This window comes from Schistocerca serialis, chromosome 8 (assembly GCF_023864345.2).
Source record: "Schistocerca serialis cubense isolate TAMUIC-IGC-003099 chromosome 8, iqSchSeri2.2, whole genome shotgun sequence".
NCBI classification, from domain to species: Eukaryota; Metazoa; Arthropoda; class Insecta; order Orthoptera; family Acrididae; genus Schistocerca; species Schistocerca serialis.
In genome coordinates, this window is record NC_064645.1 from 436,711,599 (window position 1) to 436,726,633 (window position 15,035).

The window sequence follows — 15,035 nt, forward strand, 5'->3', positions numbered from 1 at the left end:
CGTTAAACGGAACGGATTTCTCAGAGGCTCATTTATAGGAACTTTTCTTCTTGCTTTGACCAATAAAACCTCTTGTAAGAATATGTGACACTTTTTTTAAAAATGCTTTCTGTTTAAGCCTATTGTCGATCGATGCAAAGTGTACGTCACACTGCCTCACAGCGGGTGCTGGGGGCTACAGAGGTGTGCGGGCAGCGTGGGGCCCCCCAGCGTAGCTCGGGTGTCGCCGGAGGAACTGAGAGGCGGCTGGCGGGTTACGCAAGCAGAGGCTAGAGGCTAGAAGCTAGAGCCCAGAGTCTAGACACTAGAGACTGCAGTCGCTGGGCCCACACGGGCAGCCAAGGGCAAGGCCGCAGCGGTACGGAACGACGCCTCCCACTGCGGGTTGCAACACGCTTCACCGTGGCAGGGGAAACTGCTCTCTACCCGAGGACGCGCACACGTCTCGAGCCGCGAGCACGGAGGAGCGCCAGACGCCGGGAGGCAGAACGACGTCTGACATGTTTATTACAAAAAGGCAGTCAATCAGAATCTGTTTTCGGCAGGTGATGCCCTACAGCTCGGAAAATATTTGAAGAGTGTCGTGGTTTATCACCAAGGGCTGCTGAGGTTTTTTTTTTTTTTTTTTTTTTTAACAACGAGCCTCATCAGTGGTGGCTGTTGTGTAAGGGCACAAGAGCACGTGAACAACCTAATCTTTGACACCTTGCTGATTTATTAGTTATTTTTCTCTTAATACTGTTAAAGGTAATGTAGATGCCATAATCTGAGATTCACGGCACGAAATGTACCGCGCTGTACTACGAGGGGCGTTCAGTAAGTAACGCCCCACATTTTTTTAAAAAAAAGCTGTAATATAATAGACAAGCGTCCCTGTTGGTGTTTCTCATTTCATGTTCATTCTGTGCTCCAGTGAAATTTCGAACCGTCCTCGGAGATGGCAGAGTCGTAGTACAGCGTCAACGTGGCGTCTACATACGACTCACGTTACTAGCAGCGTGCTGTTATTGAATTCTTGCGTCCAGAAAAAGAAACCGTGGTGAACATTGTAAAGAAACTGGTTCTCTACTTCTAAAAATCCCTTTTAAATAATAAAACATGACCTATACAAGGAATCTGATTACCCCTGTTAGTAATAGACTAAAAAAAGATGGCATAGTCCTTGTCAGAACGTGCAGAATCTTATGTGAGGTCAATAAGACGTCAATTTCATTCTATATATGGTATGCCAGTGTTTACGTAATTAAAAAATAGGTAATTCGGTACAATTAATATATAGATGCGATAAATCACTTTAACGGGGGCCAAATGAACAATTAAAGTCAATATGATTCCAGTAAACCTGCAAAAGTAAAAACAAATTATTGTAGGGGCCTACATAGATATCGCGCATCTGCTAGATGCCAACGAAATACGTAATTTTGTTTTGAAGCTGACAGCCAATGAGAAAATAGGTGCAGTTTTCAAGCAGTAATGGCGGACAGCATCAGCTGGTAATATACGTAATTTTATGGTAGCTAATTTTACTACACAAAAAATAAAATACGTACTCCCTACAAAAGAAGTTACAAACAAACATTAAAATAAAATTATAATGAGCAGCAAAATGTCTGAGAAGAATTTTGAAAGAAAATTATTAACTGAACTTTAATTTGGCGGGTTTTCAACACAGTCAACAAGACGACATAATGGAAAGAATATTTATTGGAACTAAACAAAATTGATATATTGTGACAGTATTTTTAAAATAGTTGATTTAACTGCAATTGTCTTTAATTTTGAAATGAGAGAGAGCGTAATAATTTTCTTTTAATGTCTTAACTGTTGCTGCAGGCACGGCGATGACGTCAGCGGTGGTCCGCGCAGATGATGTGTGAAGTGAATCCTGGTTCGTGGCGTGAAGATAATGATGGATCCTCCTGTTTCATTAATATTCCAGTTACGGCGGTGGTCCACGTCTCCGTTGTAGTCAAATCAGCTGGCAGCACTGGCGCGATACTAATAGGTCCAGTGTGTGCGTTGTCGTTACGCGAGCGACGTTTTATTATTAAAAGTTTATTAATCATGCGGTGCGGGTAGGTCGGAATTATGCAATGTCTTTAGTACTTACGATATATATCCGGTTAATGCCAATACTTCGCACAGTTCTTTCACCGTGTTGCCACAGGAAAACAGTCACATGTGTTCATCACTATAGCAGTCCATTAAACATCAGTTCAATTTACGTCGTCGTCGTTAAGACAGTTTGGACGATATAATAAATGTTTGTTGATCAAATCACAACACTGTTCTTTTACTTAACATTTTGGTTTGTTCCACTTTCACGCAATTCTAGCAGTTAGTGTCTCCACACGACAATGGTTTCTGATTCATGGCTAATTGTCACAAGTTCACACAGTATGTAAAATCGCCACCGCAAACACTCGATATAGTTTTCAGGTTTTACTGTTCACTTAATAATGCACGATCTCCTATTAACACAGCGGACGCACTGTAATCGTTCCTCTGCGTATCACCGTCTTTCACAACGAACTTTGCCACGTTTTTCCACCCGCGAACCGGCCACATATCGTACAATATAGAATATAAAACAGTAGCAAAATGAATGAAGAAACAATGTGACGCATTAACAAATAAAGAATAGTTGAAATAAATGATACATACGTACTAAGACAAGGTAATGCACAAAAGAAAAAAAAATATTACCAACTTTCGGGGAAAGCAATGTCTTTACAACATCCATAAACGTTTGTATGCAGCGTATGCGGATGCTGCATTTGATAGGGGTACAGTTGGGGGATGGGTAAAGAAAGTTACAGCCTCACGAAATGCGGAAAGAGAGCCCCACGATCAGCCACGCTCGGGGCGTCCTGTCACAGCCACTGTTCCATACGTGCTGAATCGTGCGGATGCTATTATTCGACACGACTGGCTTAAAGATTCCCTACGGGAACGTACTTTGATGATGACGAGAGTGTCAGTCATGCAGTGAAAACATGGCTACACCTACGTGATGTGACGTAGCGGACGAGTTGTGGCGCCCTGAAAATATTCTAAGTTCGGAGTTGGCGTGGCCGGGGCCCGGCAGCAAACACGTAGTGCTGAACGTTACATGAGCAACAGGGGTGGCCGCAGCACGTGGTCCAGCCGACGCGTGGCTGGGAATTCCATGCTGACGCTGTGTCAACGAAGGTGACACGCCGGGAGTGCCAAAGATGCCGGACTTTGTGAAACCTTAATGGCAGACGTTTCACAGTTCGTGTAATAATTAATAGTTGCCAGATGAATCATGATACCTCAAAAAGAAACATATACATTACCATTATTTGCACAACGATTCTGATGGTGTAATCAGATTTTCAATACCTTTATTAGTTTAGAGTTCAGTATATGACGATAAATTATACAAGTAACACCCAGCAACGAATTTCCAAAATCTAAACGGTTCACCCGATTTTGTCGATCGACATGTCTTTAGAAAGCTATTAGTGTAAACCTAAATTGGTATAAATTACAGGCATGTAACTTGAATAGTACATGAGTTATTGGAGGTCAAAGTGGTCGATTACTATCGATCAAATGGGTCAAATGGCACTGAGCACTATGGGACTCAACTGCTGAGGTCATTAGTCCCCTAGAACTTAGAACTAGTTAAACCTAACTAACCTAAGGACAGCACAAACATCCATGCCCGAGGCAGGATTCAAACCTGCGACCGTAGCGGTCTTGCGGTTCCAGACTGCAGCGCCTTTAACCGCACGGCCACTTCGGCCGGCTACTATCGATCGCGTCAGGCAATAAGTACTCCACAGTTACACGAAAAAACGGTAGCAGCATGCTTACAATTATGTTTCTTCATCTATGTCTTTGTTTATATCCGACATATACTATTAATGAAGAAATTGGTCAATTATTTACTGTGTTTAGAAAGCACAGAGACATCAGGCTACTGGCTTACTTCTGTTCTATTCCTTTGATATATGTTTCTTTAATTTGTTTATGTATTTAATAATGTGTGTTAGAGCGTGTTTAATTTCAAGTTATTTAAACCCAGTATTTCGTATGTGTTTCAATATGTTTGTGAGTGTGCGTTGGCTTGAAGAAATGGCGGGATCGCTCTAGCCAATCACAGCACTCGTTAATGGGGAGACTGGATGGAAGTTGGAGAGTGCTGGACAGGACACGGGAGGGTGCTGGACGGAAAGGCGCGACGGCCGGTCGCAGGAACTGCGTTGGAGAGTGGGGCAGTTTGCACGTGGTTGCGGGAGATCGAAGTATTTCGTAGTGCCGACTTGTGAGATTTCCATGGCTTCTGCAGTAAAGACGTAGTATACGTTTAGAAGTGAATATCTCGAGAGCTGTGTTGTTGTTCATAACTAATTATGTGAAGTAGGAATCTATTGTTTCCGTGTTATTCAACTTATATTTTATTTAATTGCTGGACTATCGACACCAAGTATTTTACAGTATTAAAGAGCATTCTTAAAAGTACTTCTGCTATCGTGCTCATCATTTAAAGCCGTTAAAATAGTGCCTGCAGAATTTATTTAATTCCAATCTTTCATTTATAATTTTCTATATAACATTCAAAATTCGCAATTGCCAATTGACAGGAACCTTCGATCATTCGATTCATGTGTCTATTCATATTGTATACTGTAGACTCAGCAGTATTTGGCTTGTAATGCGGCAGCTACGTATCCCAGCCCCTAGACAACGAAACCAGCTAAAACATTTAATATTTCAACTGTGAGTCGGAGGGTACGTAGTTGAGGCCCGCACCATTTCATCATTTATTCTTTGAAACTCCGCAAGGACAAGAGGTTTTATCAGCGTTGGCGTACGGCCATAGAACGTGATGGAGACTACGTAGAAAAATAGTTCATGGACAAGACGTGTTGATGTATATTTACACCAAATTCTAACTCTTAACAATATATATATTCTGAGAAAAAATGTGGGGCATTACTTATTGAATAACCCTCGTACGTTGCTCCTCTAGACTCGGCGAAACTTGGCATCAGGGTCACGAGCACACCTTCAGTTGTACATGTTTTAAGGATCTTTTGCGCATGCGATACCGGGCTTACGTAATTGCTTTACAGGCCAAATATAAGCGGATTTGATAACCAATATGTACGGTTCACGGCGTGCACAGCTAGCCCTTATCATTCAACTACAAGTTTACCTCAACGCAACCAGGTGGTAGAGCATTGCAGAGCTATGAAACTCAGCGATATATGGACAGTGGCGCTAGAGAATCGATGAGAAGTTTTTATCTTTGACGTACTATGATCGATAGTTATATTTTATCCTTGACAAGGTTTATCACTGCTATCACGTGAAATCCAGACCACGCCCATTTTTCTCGGTATTTAGGCCGTTCTTCGACGTCCGATTCGTCAGTCGGCAAGACTTAGTACAACCAGGACCACCTCCGAAGATGTCCGACGTAGCTTTGGGCGAAACGTCAGGGATAGAAGAGTTCCATGGACCACGGCCATACGACCCGGAAGTATTACCGAAATTACAATTTTCTGCATAAAACAAAACCCTTACAACATGTGTGGGACCATCTCCAATGTAAACTCTACCTTAGAGCCAATACCGAGTGTCTCAAGGACCTGTCACAACATTCCCGCGCCCGAGTTCCCGGGTTCGATTCCCGGCGGGGTCAGGGATTTTCACTGCCTCGTGATGACTGGATGTTGTGTGATGTCCTTAGGTTAGTTAGGTTTAAGTAGTTCTAAGTTCTAGGGGACTGATGACCATAGATGTTAAGTCCCATAGTGCTCAGAGCCATTTGGACCATTTTGGACCTGTCACAACAGCTGTGGGCCAACTTGTCTGAGGAGGAGATAACGGTTTTTTGTCATCCGAATCAGTGCACGCATCCAGGCCAGAGGGAGTGCCGCATCGCACGGATACTTGGGCTTATACTGCCAAGTTCTTTGCAAATTTGGCTTGATTTCGTAACTACTGAAGTAACACCGCATGCCATCTCAGCCCATGAAGTTTCACTGCGTTTCCTGCTCCGCTTCTGGATGCTTCATATTTTTTGTCAGGCAGCGTGATATACAGAGATAGTCTGAAAAGCGTCTGTAAGGGTGTTATAGGCTATATTGTCCTGAGAAATTTCTATAAGTTACACAGTTTTCGAGTTAGTTAGCACTTAAGTTAGCCTATCAGACTGTTGTGCGTGATAAATTTAATTGGACAATTGGACCATCAGAGACGGGGTCGCCAGACGTGTTCTTCGTTTGGTTTCCTAAAGCCGAACAAGCAAGAGAGCGATAGCAAATCTGGACAAAGGGCGGCAGTAATGATCGAACCCGAGTCGAGGTCTGAGTGGTCTTGTGCCATAGCGTCTACGCTGTGAGAACAATTGTATCTGGCGGGCCGCTTAAATCGGAGTGCGCAACTGCCTGACTGGTTAACTTTAGTCTTAATTAACTCATAAAAAGCACAATGTATCAGTTTTTATCTTAACAACTATTTCTCAGCACAAACTACCCGTAACACCCTAACAAGTTTTTCACTCTGACTACCACTGAAAGTTGTTTGCTCTGATTCTGTCGTTCGTTCGTTCACGAATGAGCTTAAAAATGTTTCTGTTTTTTACTCAAAACTGAATCTTCTGCCCTCCGTTAAGAAAAGGTTTGACTGAAATTACTATTGCGAATAGCGTGTCTCAATGCACACATTTACGTAAAAAACTGGCGTCCACTGTGCAGGAAATTAAATCAGAACTGTTACTCAAAAAAGACAACCAAAGTCAAACTGTGCATCGCCCAAAATAATTGAAACAGTGAAATTACATAGCGACACTGTGAAACACACACGGATCACTGGCCCATTAAAAATTTGAATTACATAGAAAAGGCATAGAATTTGCTCAATGAAAAGGTGAGGTGAGAAATGAAAGAACCAACAAAATATGAAAAGAATCTCACCTGAAGAATTGCAGCGCAATCAGCAGCAATAGCACAGCATGAAAAACTTGCACCAGCTGAAATATGCTAAAGTAAAACTAAACTACTGGGAGAAAGTATGGGCCGCTTTTCTCATACTAGAAAAAGTTTCTTACTTCAAATGAAAATGCTAAACCGTTCATTATAATGAGAATGCTGTATTTCTAACTCTTACTTCACATGAACATAAAACTCACAGAAATCCAAAAACTTTACTTTCTTTACAAAAGGCTAACAAGGCAATGCCTTTGCTACTATGCAAATTGAAATGGATTACACTGAAATGACCTAAACTGAGGTGGAGAGATGGACTGTTCTCTGCAAGGATCGCTAACATTATCAGTAGGTACCACAAAAATTATTACCTTAAAAGCATGTCTCTAATGCAAATATATTCTCTTTGTTCCTTAAATGCTGAGTCTGTAAGTCTTTCCATTAGATTGATATTTCCTAACAATCTTCTTCAGCAAAATCGACCTACGTATGTATTAAGCTAAACGTTCTGCCAGCTTACTCCGTGTCCAACACTCGACTACCCTCCGCTCTACAACTGCGCCAAAGATACACAAGTTCAGAGATACTACTGTCACTGCCGTAAGTCACAGATGTTACACGCGACTGCTTCGCTCGTGTAACATGAAATTTCCATCATTCTGAACCTATCCGCAAATAAATGTCCAGTTCAGCTATATATGTCCACCTTTCATCTTGTGTGTTGACCTAAGCCATTATTAGTGAGCCGGCCGCTGTGGCAGAGCGATTCGAGGCCCTTCAGTCCGGAACCGCGCTGCTGCTGCGGTCGCAGGTTCGAATCCTGCCTCTGGCACGGATGTGTGTGATGTCCTTAGGTTAGTTAGGTTTACGTAGTTCTAAGTCTAGGGGACTGATGACCTCAGATGTTAAGTCCCATAGTGTTTAGAGCCATTTGAACCATTATTAGTGTTGAAATCTTGGGGTACGCCCATTGTTTGACCTTATTATCTGAGATGCGTTGTTATTCTTTCCGTGGTACGACGGATATACAGTTTTCTCTGCGATGGAGTTTAAAGTGCTTATTTTTTAGGTGTCGCTGAATCTGCGTCGCACGGACGTGACAAGTGGTTGATACTGGCTTCTCTGCAGTCGCGGAAACCTGCCGGAGGTTGCCTCACGCCACGGAGAGGCGTCCTTCCCCACGACCTTTCCCTCCCACGCGACCGCGACGTTATGAGGACCTCCCTCACACGTAAACAGGCCGGCCTTCCGCCTTATGGCCGCAACGTACTGCTGCCATTTGTGTAATTGCAGCAGGCGCCAATTCGCTGTTAATGAGCGGACGTTTGTCGGCCTGAGTGCTCTGTCTTTCTGTGGCTTCACCCGACACACCTGGCCGTAAGCTCAGTAACGGAGCAACGGAAGATGTTCACCATGCCGTCGTTTTCTTTTTTTTTTCACTTCCTGAATGTGTAGCGACGAATGCTACACTTCTTGCATATGAAGGATGGTTGCGTTTATGCCCATCAGAATAAGAAACAATTCCTCTGCGTGAAATTTGTGGTAAGGTCTTATGGGACCAAACGGCTGAGGTCATCGGTCCCTAAGCTTGTTGTTGTTGTTGTGGTCTTCAGTCCTGAGACTGGTTTGATGCAGCTCTCTATGCTACTCTATCCTGTGCAAGCTTCTTCATCTCCCAGGAACTACTGCAACCTTCATCCTTCTGAACCGGCTTAGTGTATTCATCTCTTGGTCTCCCTCTACGATTTTTACCCTCCACGCTGCCCTCCAATACTAAATTGGTGATCCCTTGATGCCTCAACACATGTCCTACCAACCGATCCCTTCTTCTAGTCAAGTTGTGCCACAAACTTCTCTTCTCCCCAATCCTGTTCAATAATTCCTCATTAGTTATGTGATCTACCCATCTAATCTTCAGCATTCTTCTGTAGCATCACATTTCAAAAGCTTCTATTCTCTTCTTGTCTAAACTATTTATCGTCCATGTTTCACTTCCATACATGGCTACACTCCATACAAATACTTTCAGAAATGACTTCCTGACACTTAAATCTATACTCGATGCTAACAAATTTTTCTTCTTCAGAAACGCTTTCCTTGCCATTGCCAGTCTACATTTTATATCCTCTCTACTTCGACCATCATCAGTTATTTTGCTCCCCAAATGGCAAAATTCCTTTAAGTGTCTCATTTCCTAATCTAATTCCCTCAGCATCACCCGACTTAATTCGACTACATTCCATTATCCTCGTTTTGCTTTTGTTGATGTTCATCTTATACCCTCCTTTCAAGACACTGTCCATTCCGTTCAACCGCTCTTCCAAGTCCTTTGCTGTCTCTGACAGAATTACAATGTCATCGGCGAACCTCAAAGTTTTTATTTCTTCTCCATGGAGTTTAATACCTACTCCGAATTTTTCTTTTGTTTCCTTTACTGCTTGCTCAATATACATATTGAATAACATCGGGGAGAGACTACAACCCTGTCTCACTCCCCTCCCAACCACTGCTTCCCTTTCATGTCCCTCGACTCTTATAACTGCCATCTGGTTTCTGTACGAAGCTTCCCTAAGCTTACGCACTACTTAATCTAACTAAAACTAACTTAGGCTAAGGACGACACACACACCCATGCCCGAGGGAGAACTCGGACCTCCGGCGGGGGGAGCCGCGCGGACCGTGACAAGGCGCCTTAGATGGCGCGGCTACCCCGCGTGGCCCCCTGCGTGAGTCACGATACTTATGCAGTAGTTTCCACAGATCATTGAGCCTAAAAGTAAGGAGCACTCAAAAACCTACGTTTTGATTATGATGAACGCACAGCTCCAGGTAAAGAAATCTCATGTTTGACATATGTAGAATAAATCATGACAGTATAAAACATGTGCAGAAATTGGAAGTACATCTTGAAAGTTCTCTTTAAATAAATAATAAAAATGTGAGTAGAAGTTCTGTTCCTAGTAATTGCATCTGAGCTGTAATAATAAATGAACTATCATAGTGAAACTTGTGATGTAATGTAAAGGGAAGTCTTTCATACTGTAAAAGTTAGCAATCTGACTGCAAGAATTTTGAAGAGCATAAACTGCTTTAATAATGAACATTGACATAAAACCTACGATAATTACTTTTGCAAAACTGATCACAGATACCAGAACTAAAAGTGATACACAGTAGGGCCGGTCGCTGACGCTGAGTGGTTCTAGGCGATTCAGTTTGGAACTGCGCGACCGCTACGGTCGCGGTTTCGAATCCTGCCTCGCGCATGGATGTGTGTGATGTCCTTAGATTAGTTAGGTTTAAGTAGTTCTAAGTTCTAGGGGACTGATGCCCTCAGATGTTAAGTCCCATAGTGCTCAGAGCCATTTTGATACACAGTACAGAAAATCTGTCCCTGAATGACACAAGTTGGCCCTGACTGAATAAAAAAAAGAAAACGTTAAAATATTTAATCTTTACCTCTACTCCGCGCAACTTTAGATAACACGTTCCAGTACTGCTCTGGTTTGCGCGCCGCTATGCTAAAGTTGCAGATTGCTATATGTACACAGAAACACTCGTGAGGTACAATGAGTTCTCTGTTAGTTGCATATCGAAGTATACTTTTGAAAAAATACATGGCCAATTAAAAATTGTAAGAGAAAGGTAAGTAAGAAATGAAAGATGGGCATAAATGACAACACTAAGGTTTTTCGCATACTGTGAAAAAGTGCTCAAAGCTGATTTTAAATTTAATGAACGCCTTAACGTCCAAACAATAAACTTTCCTGTCTTTGAAATCTAGCAACTCTAACCAAGTTAGTCCGATGGCACAGCAACAGCGAAAAAAAAGTAACATCAATATAACATTTGTTCTGCCCTTCCACTTCTGGTACAGACCTAGTTCCATTAAACTTCCCCCTTCACAAATCACTTTCTTTTACAGTCTTGATATAATTATGTTCATTAAACACATTGATAAATTGAGACTTTACATTTAAAACATAACATTACCATTGCTTCCTCACTCTAATACAAGTTAACATTATCTGCTCACTGCGAGCACACCAAAGATAATAACCTAAGTTCTGCGATACAGCTTTACAACATCACTGCAAGCTCACAATCGATTCAGTTACCAAAATTGTACCTGAAACCTATCGACCTATACTCCTTTCACAAATGTGAGGTGCGTGGCAGAGGGCAGAGTGGGTTCTATCAGAAACGAGTTAAAAAAAAAAAAAAGGATGAAGTTTCTACGGGTGACACGCCCAGCAATGACATTAAATGTGTGTTCTTGGTTGTCACAAATATGTGGCCGGTTCTCCGAATATTTCGAGATTTCTGAGCGCGTGGTTAGGTACGAACATAAGAGTATAATCTAATAATCTAATCTAATCTCTAATCTCTGTCAGAAATATTTAGCTGTTTTTTTCCAGTCGTAATTTCCGATGGTCCAATCACACAAGGAACCCTCTAGTATTATTCGCCATTTGTTGGGCCCCTGCTACCGCCTTTGCTGGTCGCTCGGAGTGACACGTCATTTTGACGCCACTCTTAAACAAGATTTAACTGATACTAGCTTTTCCCGTGAAAGTAAGATGGCGATAGTATGGCTTCTGCTTCCGATCCAGACTTTTTAAATTCAATAAAAAATATTTTTCTCTAAGTCACGACTCCAGGACTTAAGGCGGTGACGTTAAACGTTGACCTCTCACAAAATACTGCCGGCTAGAATTTAGTTGTGGTATGTGAGTCAAAACGCACACAACGTATAGTAACAATCCATTCTGATAATAAACTTATTTTGTCTAGTGAAGTGCACTTTTATTTAAAGCTTTACACACTGATACTACGTACTTACAAAAATCGAAACCACTTCTAAATAATGTGCCCCCAACGAAAATCCGTGTAACATTCACAAGCTCTGATAAACACAGTTCGTAAGTTCGTTACCATTCTTCAGCACCATACACTCCAAATAAGTTTTCAGCTCGCTGAAAAATAATGTGCACGTTACTCCACCATCAGTAAAACACAGTTAATCCAGCTTCTGCTAAAAAGTTTCAAGTCAGAGTCTCGTTATTCGCTCAGTTTTTCAAAACCGCATCTGCCTTCCGCCATTACACCATTCTTGAGTCTTCCTTTCTTCTTTCTCGACATATCATCTTCACCTACCAATTAATTCCGCTTCTTATTTAGTCAGGAGATAAACTTCTTTTCTTTAGTCGTCTTCACTCCCCTGAATATTTCATGTACAGTATGTTCAATTACAATGCCGTCAATACCTCCCGCAAGACGTCATTGTCCAGTCCCTGATAAACTTTTCCGTTGCGCTTGATAATCTTCCAAAACTCTATACTTCAGCTTCTTCTCGTTCCGTATCTCTTTCCTCTACTGCTACGCACATCAAAATTTAAAACTTTCAAAAGACTTACTTCTCACAACACAAAAAAAGATCCTTTATCTACGTACTTTGCTTATGTATACCATCTTTACAACTCCAATTTCAACTACCTACAACTTCGTCTCATTACGTAGATATAAATTTTTATTCTAATGGGCATAATACTTCATTTACAGGCAGAAAAATTTTTCTAATAATATTACCAAACGTACAATAACAGTACGCATTTACAGATAGGATTACTGGTATTGAAGTATATGTTCCATTTTAGAATTTCTACAGAAAAAATAAGCAAAAAACATACATTAAATTAACATTGCAACCATAGACAATAAAATAAGGCAAACGAAATAGTATTGGAGACCATCTTACAGGCGAGAATAACTACATCACAGTGACCTTAAGTATGGAAGATTTTTCAACCCGGTGCGGGCAAAACTCGAAACAACGTGGTAGCCATACACCAGAAGGCACCAAATTAATTCCTCACAGGCGACAATTTTAAAAGCAACATCAAATTTTCATTTTTGATGTTTGTTTAATTAGAAATTTTCTTTTCAGTTTATTCGTAGTTAACCAGAATTTTCCTATACTTTATTTGAAATAACATAAATACCTATACGTATCTTCAGTACTGCGTGATTGAAGCTGAAAAATAAAAAAATAAAGCCTTATGTATAGGATGTCCATCGTATTGAATTTATTATCCGATCCTATTTAGACAAGAGGGAACGTTTCCAACAGCGATAAGTTAATAAATGTTAACGAGCAAGTGGAATTATGGTGGTTTATAACGCAAAATCCACGAAGAAGGACTTTATGAATTTAGAAGCGCTATGAGAATGTTCTTGCTTATCTGGGGTCTGGATCTCTATTAAGTATATTCGGGAAAAAATGAAATTCCTTTCCCCACTCGTTCTTATTATGCCAATTGTGTAAAGGCTTTTGAATTTTGCTCATTGCTATGCACTTATTATTTGCAGCACAGCAGGTAATCTGTTCACTGTGGTCACATAGGAATGTTTACTGTTCCGAGTTATTAGTTTAACCGCAGGGCTACAGCACGCAAGTGCAAAATATGAAATAAAATTAAAACATTTGTATATAATTTTTCTGATTTAAGAAGTTAACGAGCCTTTTTTAAGCTCCCCCATGAATGTCTGCATTAAAGAACCACCATAATTTCACTCACTCTTTACCATTGGTAAAATCAACGATTGGACAAAACTGAATGAGTTATTAAGTCATTGAACAGCAAAAAACTAACATGGATTGATGAAATGTGAAGTCAGCCTTTAAAAACCACTGACCCTGAACGGGACTGTCGTAAGGAGTATGTTAATTTTCTCCTAAAAAAGCCTTTTATGGCCATATAAAAAATTCACAAAACGTGAACTGGCTCGTGCTACTTGAAGAGCTTCTTGCACACGTTGAGACCTATTCATTGCAAAACGAAAGCCGAAGTTTTCAATTTCGCGCTTCAGAAATCGTTCACGCAGGAGAATCGTCCAAACATGCCGTCCTTTGACCATCAGACACTCTCTCACATGGACATTAATATCTGTGGCGTAGAGAAACAATTGAAGGAGTTGAAAACAAATAAATCACCACACCCGTATGGAATCCTAGTTCGGTTTGTAAAGAGTACTCTATTGCACTGGCCCATTACTTAGCTCGCATTTATCGCGAATCTCTCGCCCAGCGCGAAATCCCAAGCGACAGGAAAAAAGGCGCAGGTGACTCCTGTGTATAAGAAGGGCAAAATAACGGACGTGCAAAATTACAGACATATGTCCCTAACATCGGTTTGCTACAGAACCCTTGAACATATTCTCAGTTCGAATATAATAATTTTTTTTAAAAACAGAAGCTTATGTGCACGATTCTGGATGGTTTTAGAACGCATCGCTCGTTCGAAACTCAGGTTGTTCTTTTCTCGCATGATACACTGTGAACTATGGTTGAAGGGCAATAGGCACATATTACACACATCAAAAATAGTTTTGCATCATCCCGGCTCCCAGAACTGAAGATAAACTTTGACTGTGGATATAGTATCACAGACAAAGTCCCTTTGACTCTTCACTAAACCCCCGTTTCACTCTTCACTAAACCCCCGTTTCACTCTTCACTCCGACGGGGTCAGGGATTTTCTCTGCCTCGTGATGACTGGGTGTTGTGTGATGTCCTTAGGTTAGTTAGATTTAAGTAGTTCTAAGTTCTAGGGGACTGATGATCACAGCTGTTAAGTCCCATAGTGCTCAGAGCCATTTGAACCATTTGAACCACTCTTCACTAAACCCGCCGAAAGAAGTAAACAACCATCCATGAGCAGCGCCTATTAGACTGAGGGGGGTGCGACAAGCGATCAGTTCCACTCATTCCACCAGGAAGGAGATAAACGGCTCATGTTATCTGTAGTTCAACCATCTAGACGGTCAATACCGTGGCTCGATCGCGTCCGCTTTGTTCCTTTGTGCCATGAAGGGCTCTCAACAAGTGCCCATGCGTCTCGGAGTGAACCAAAGAGAGGTTGTTCGGACATGGAGGAGGTACAGAGAGACAGGAACTGTCTATGACATGCCTCGGCCAGGCCGCTCATGGTCTACTACTGCAGTAGATGACTGCTACCTACGGATTATGCCTCGGAGGAACCCTGACAGCAAAGTCACCATATTGAAAAA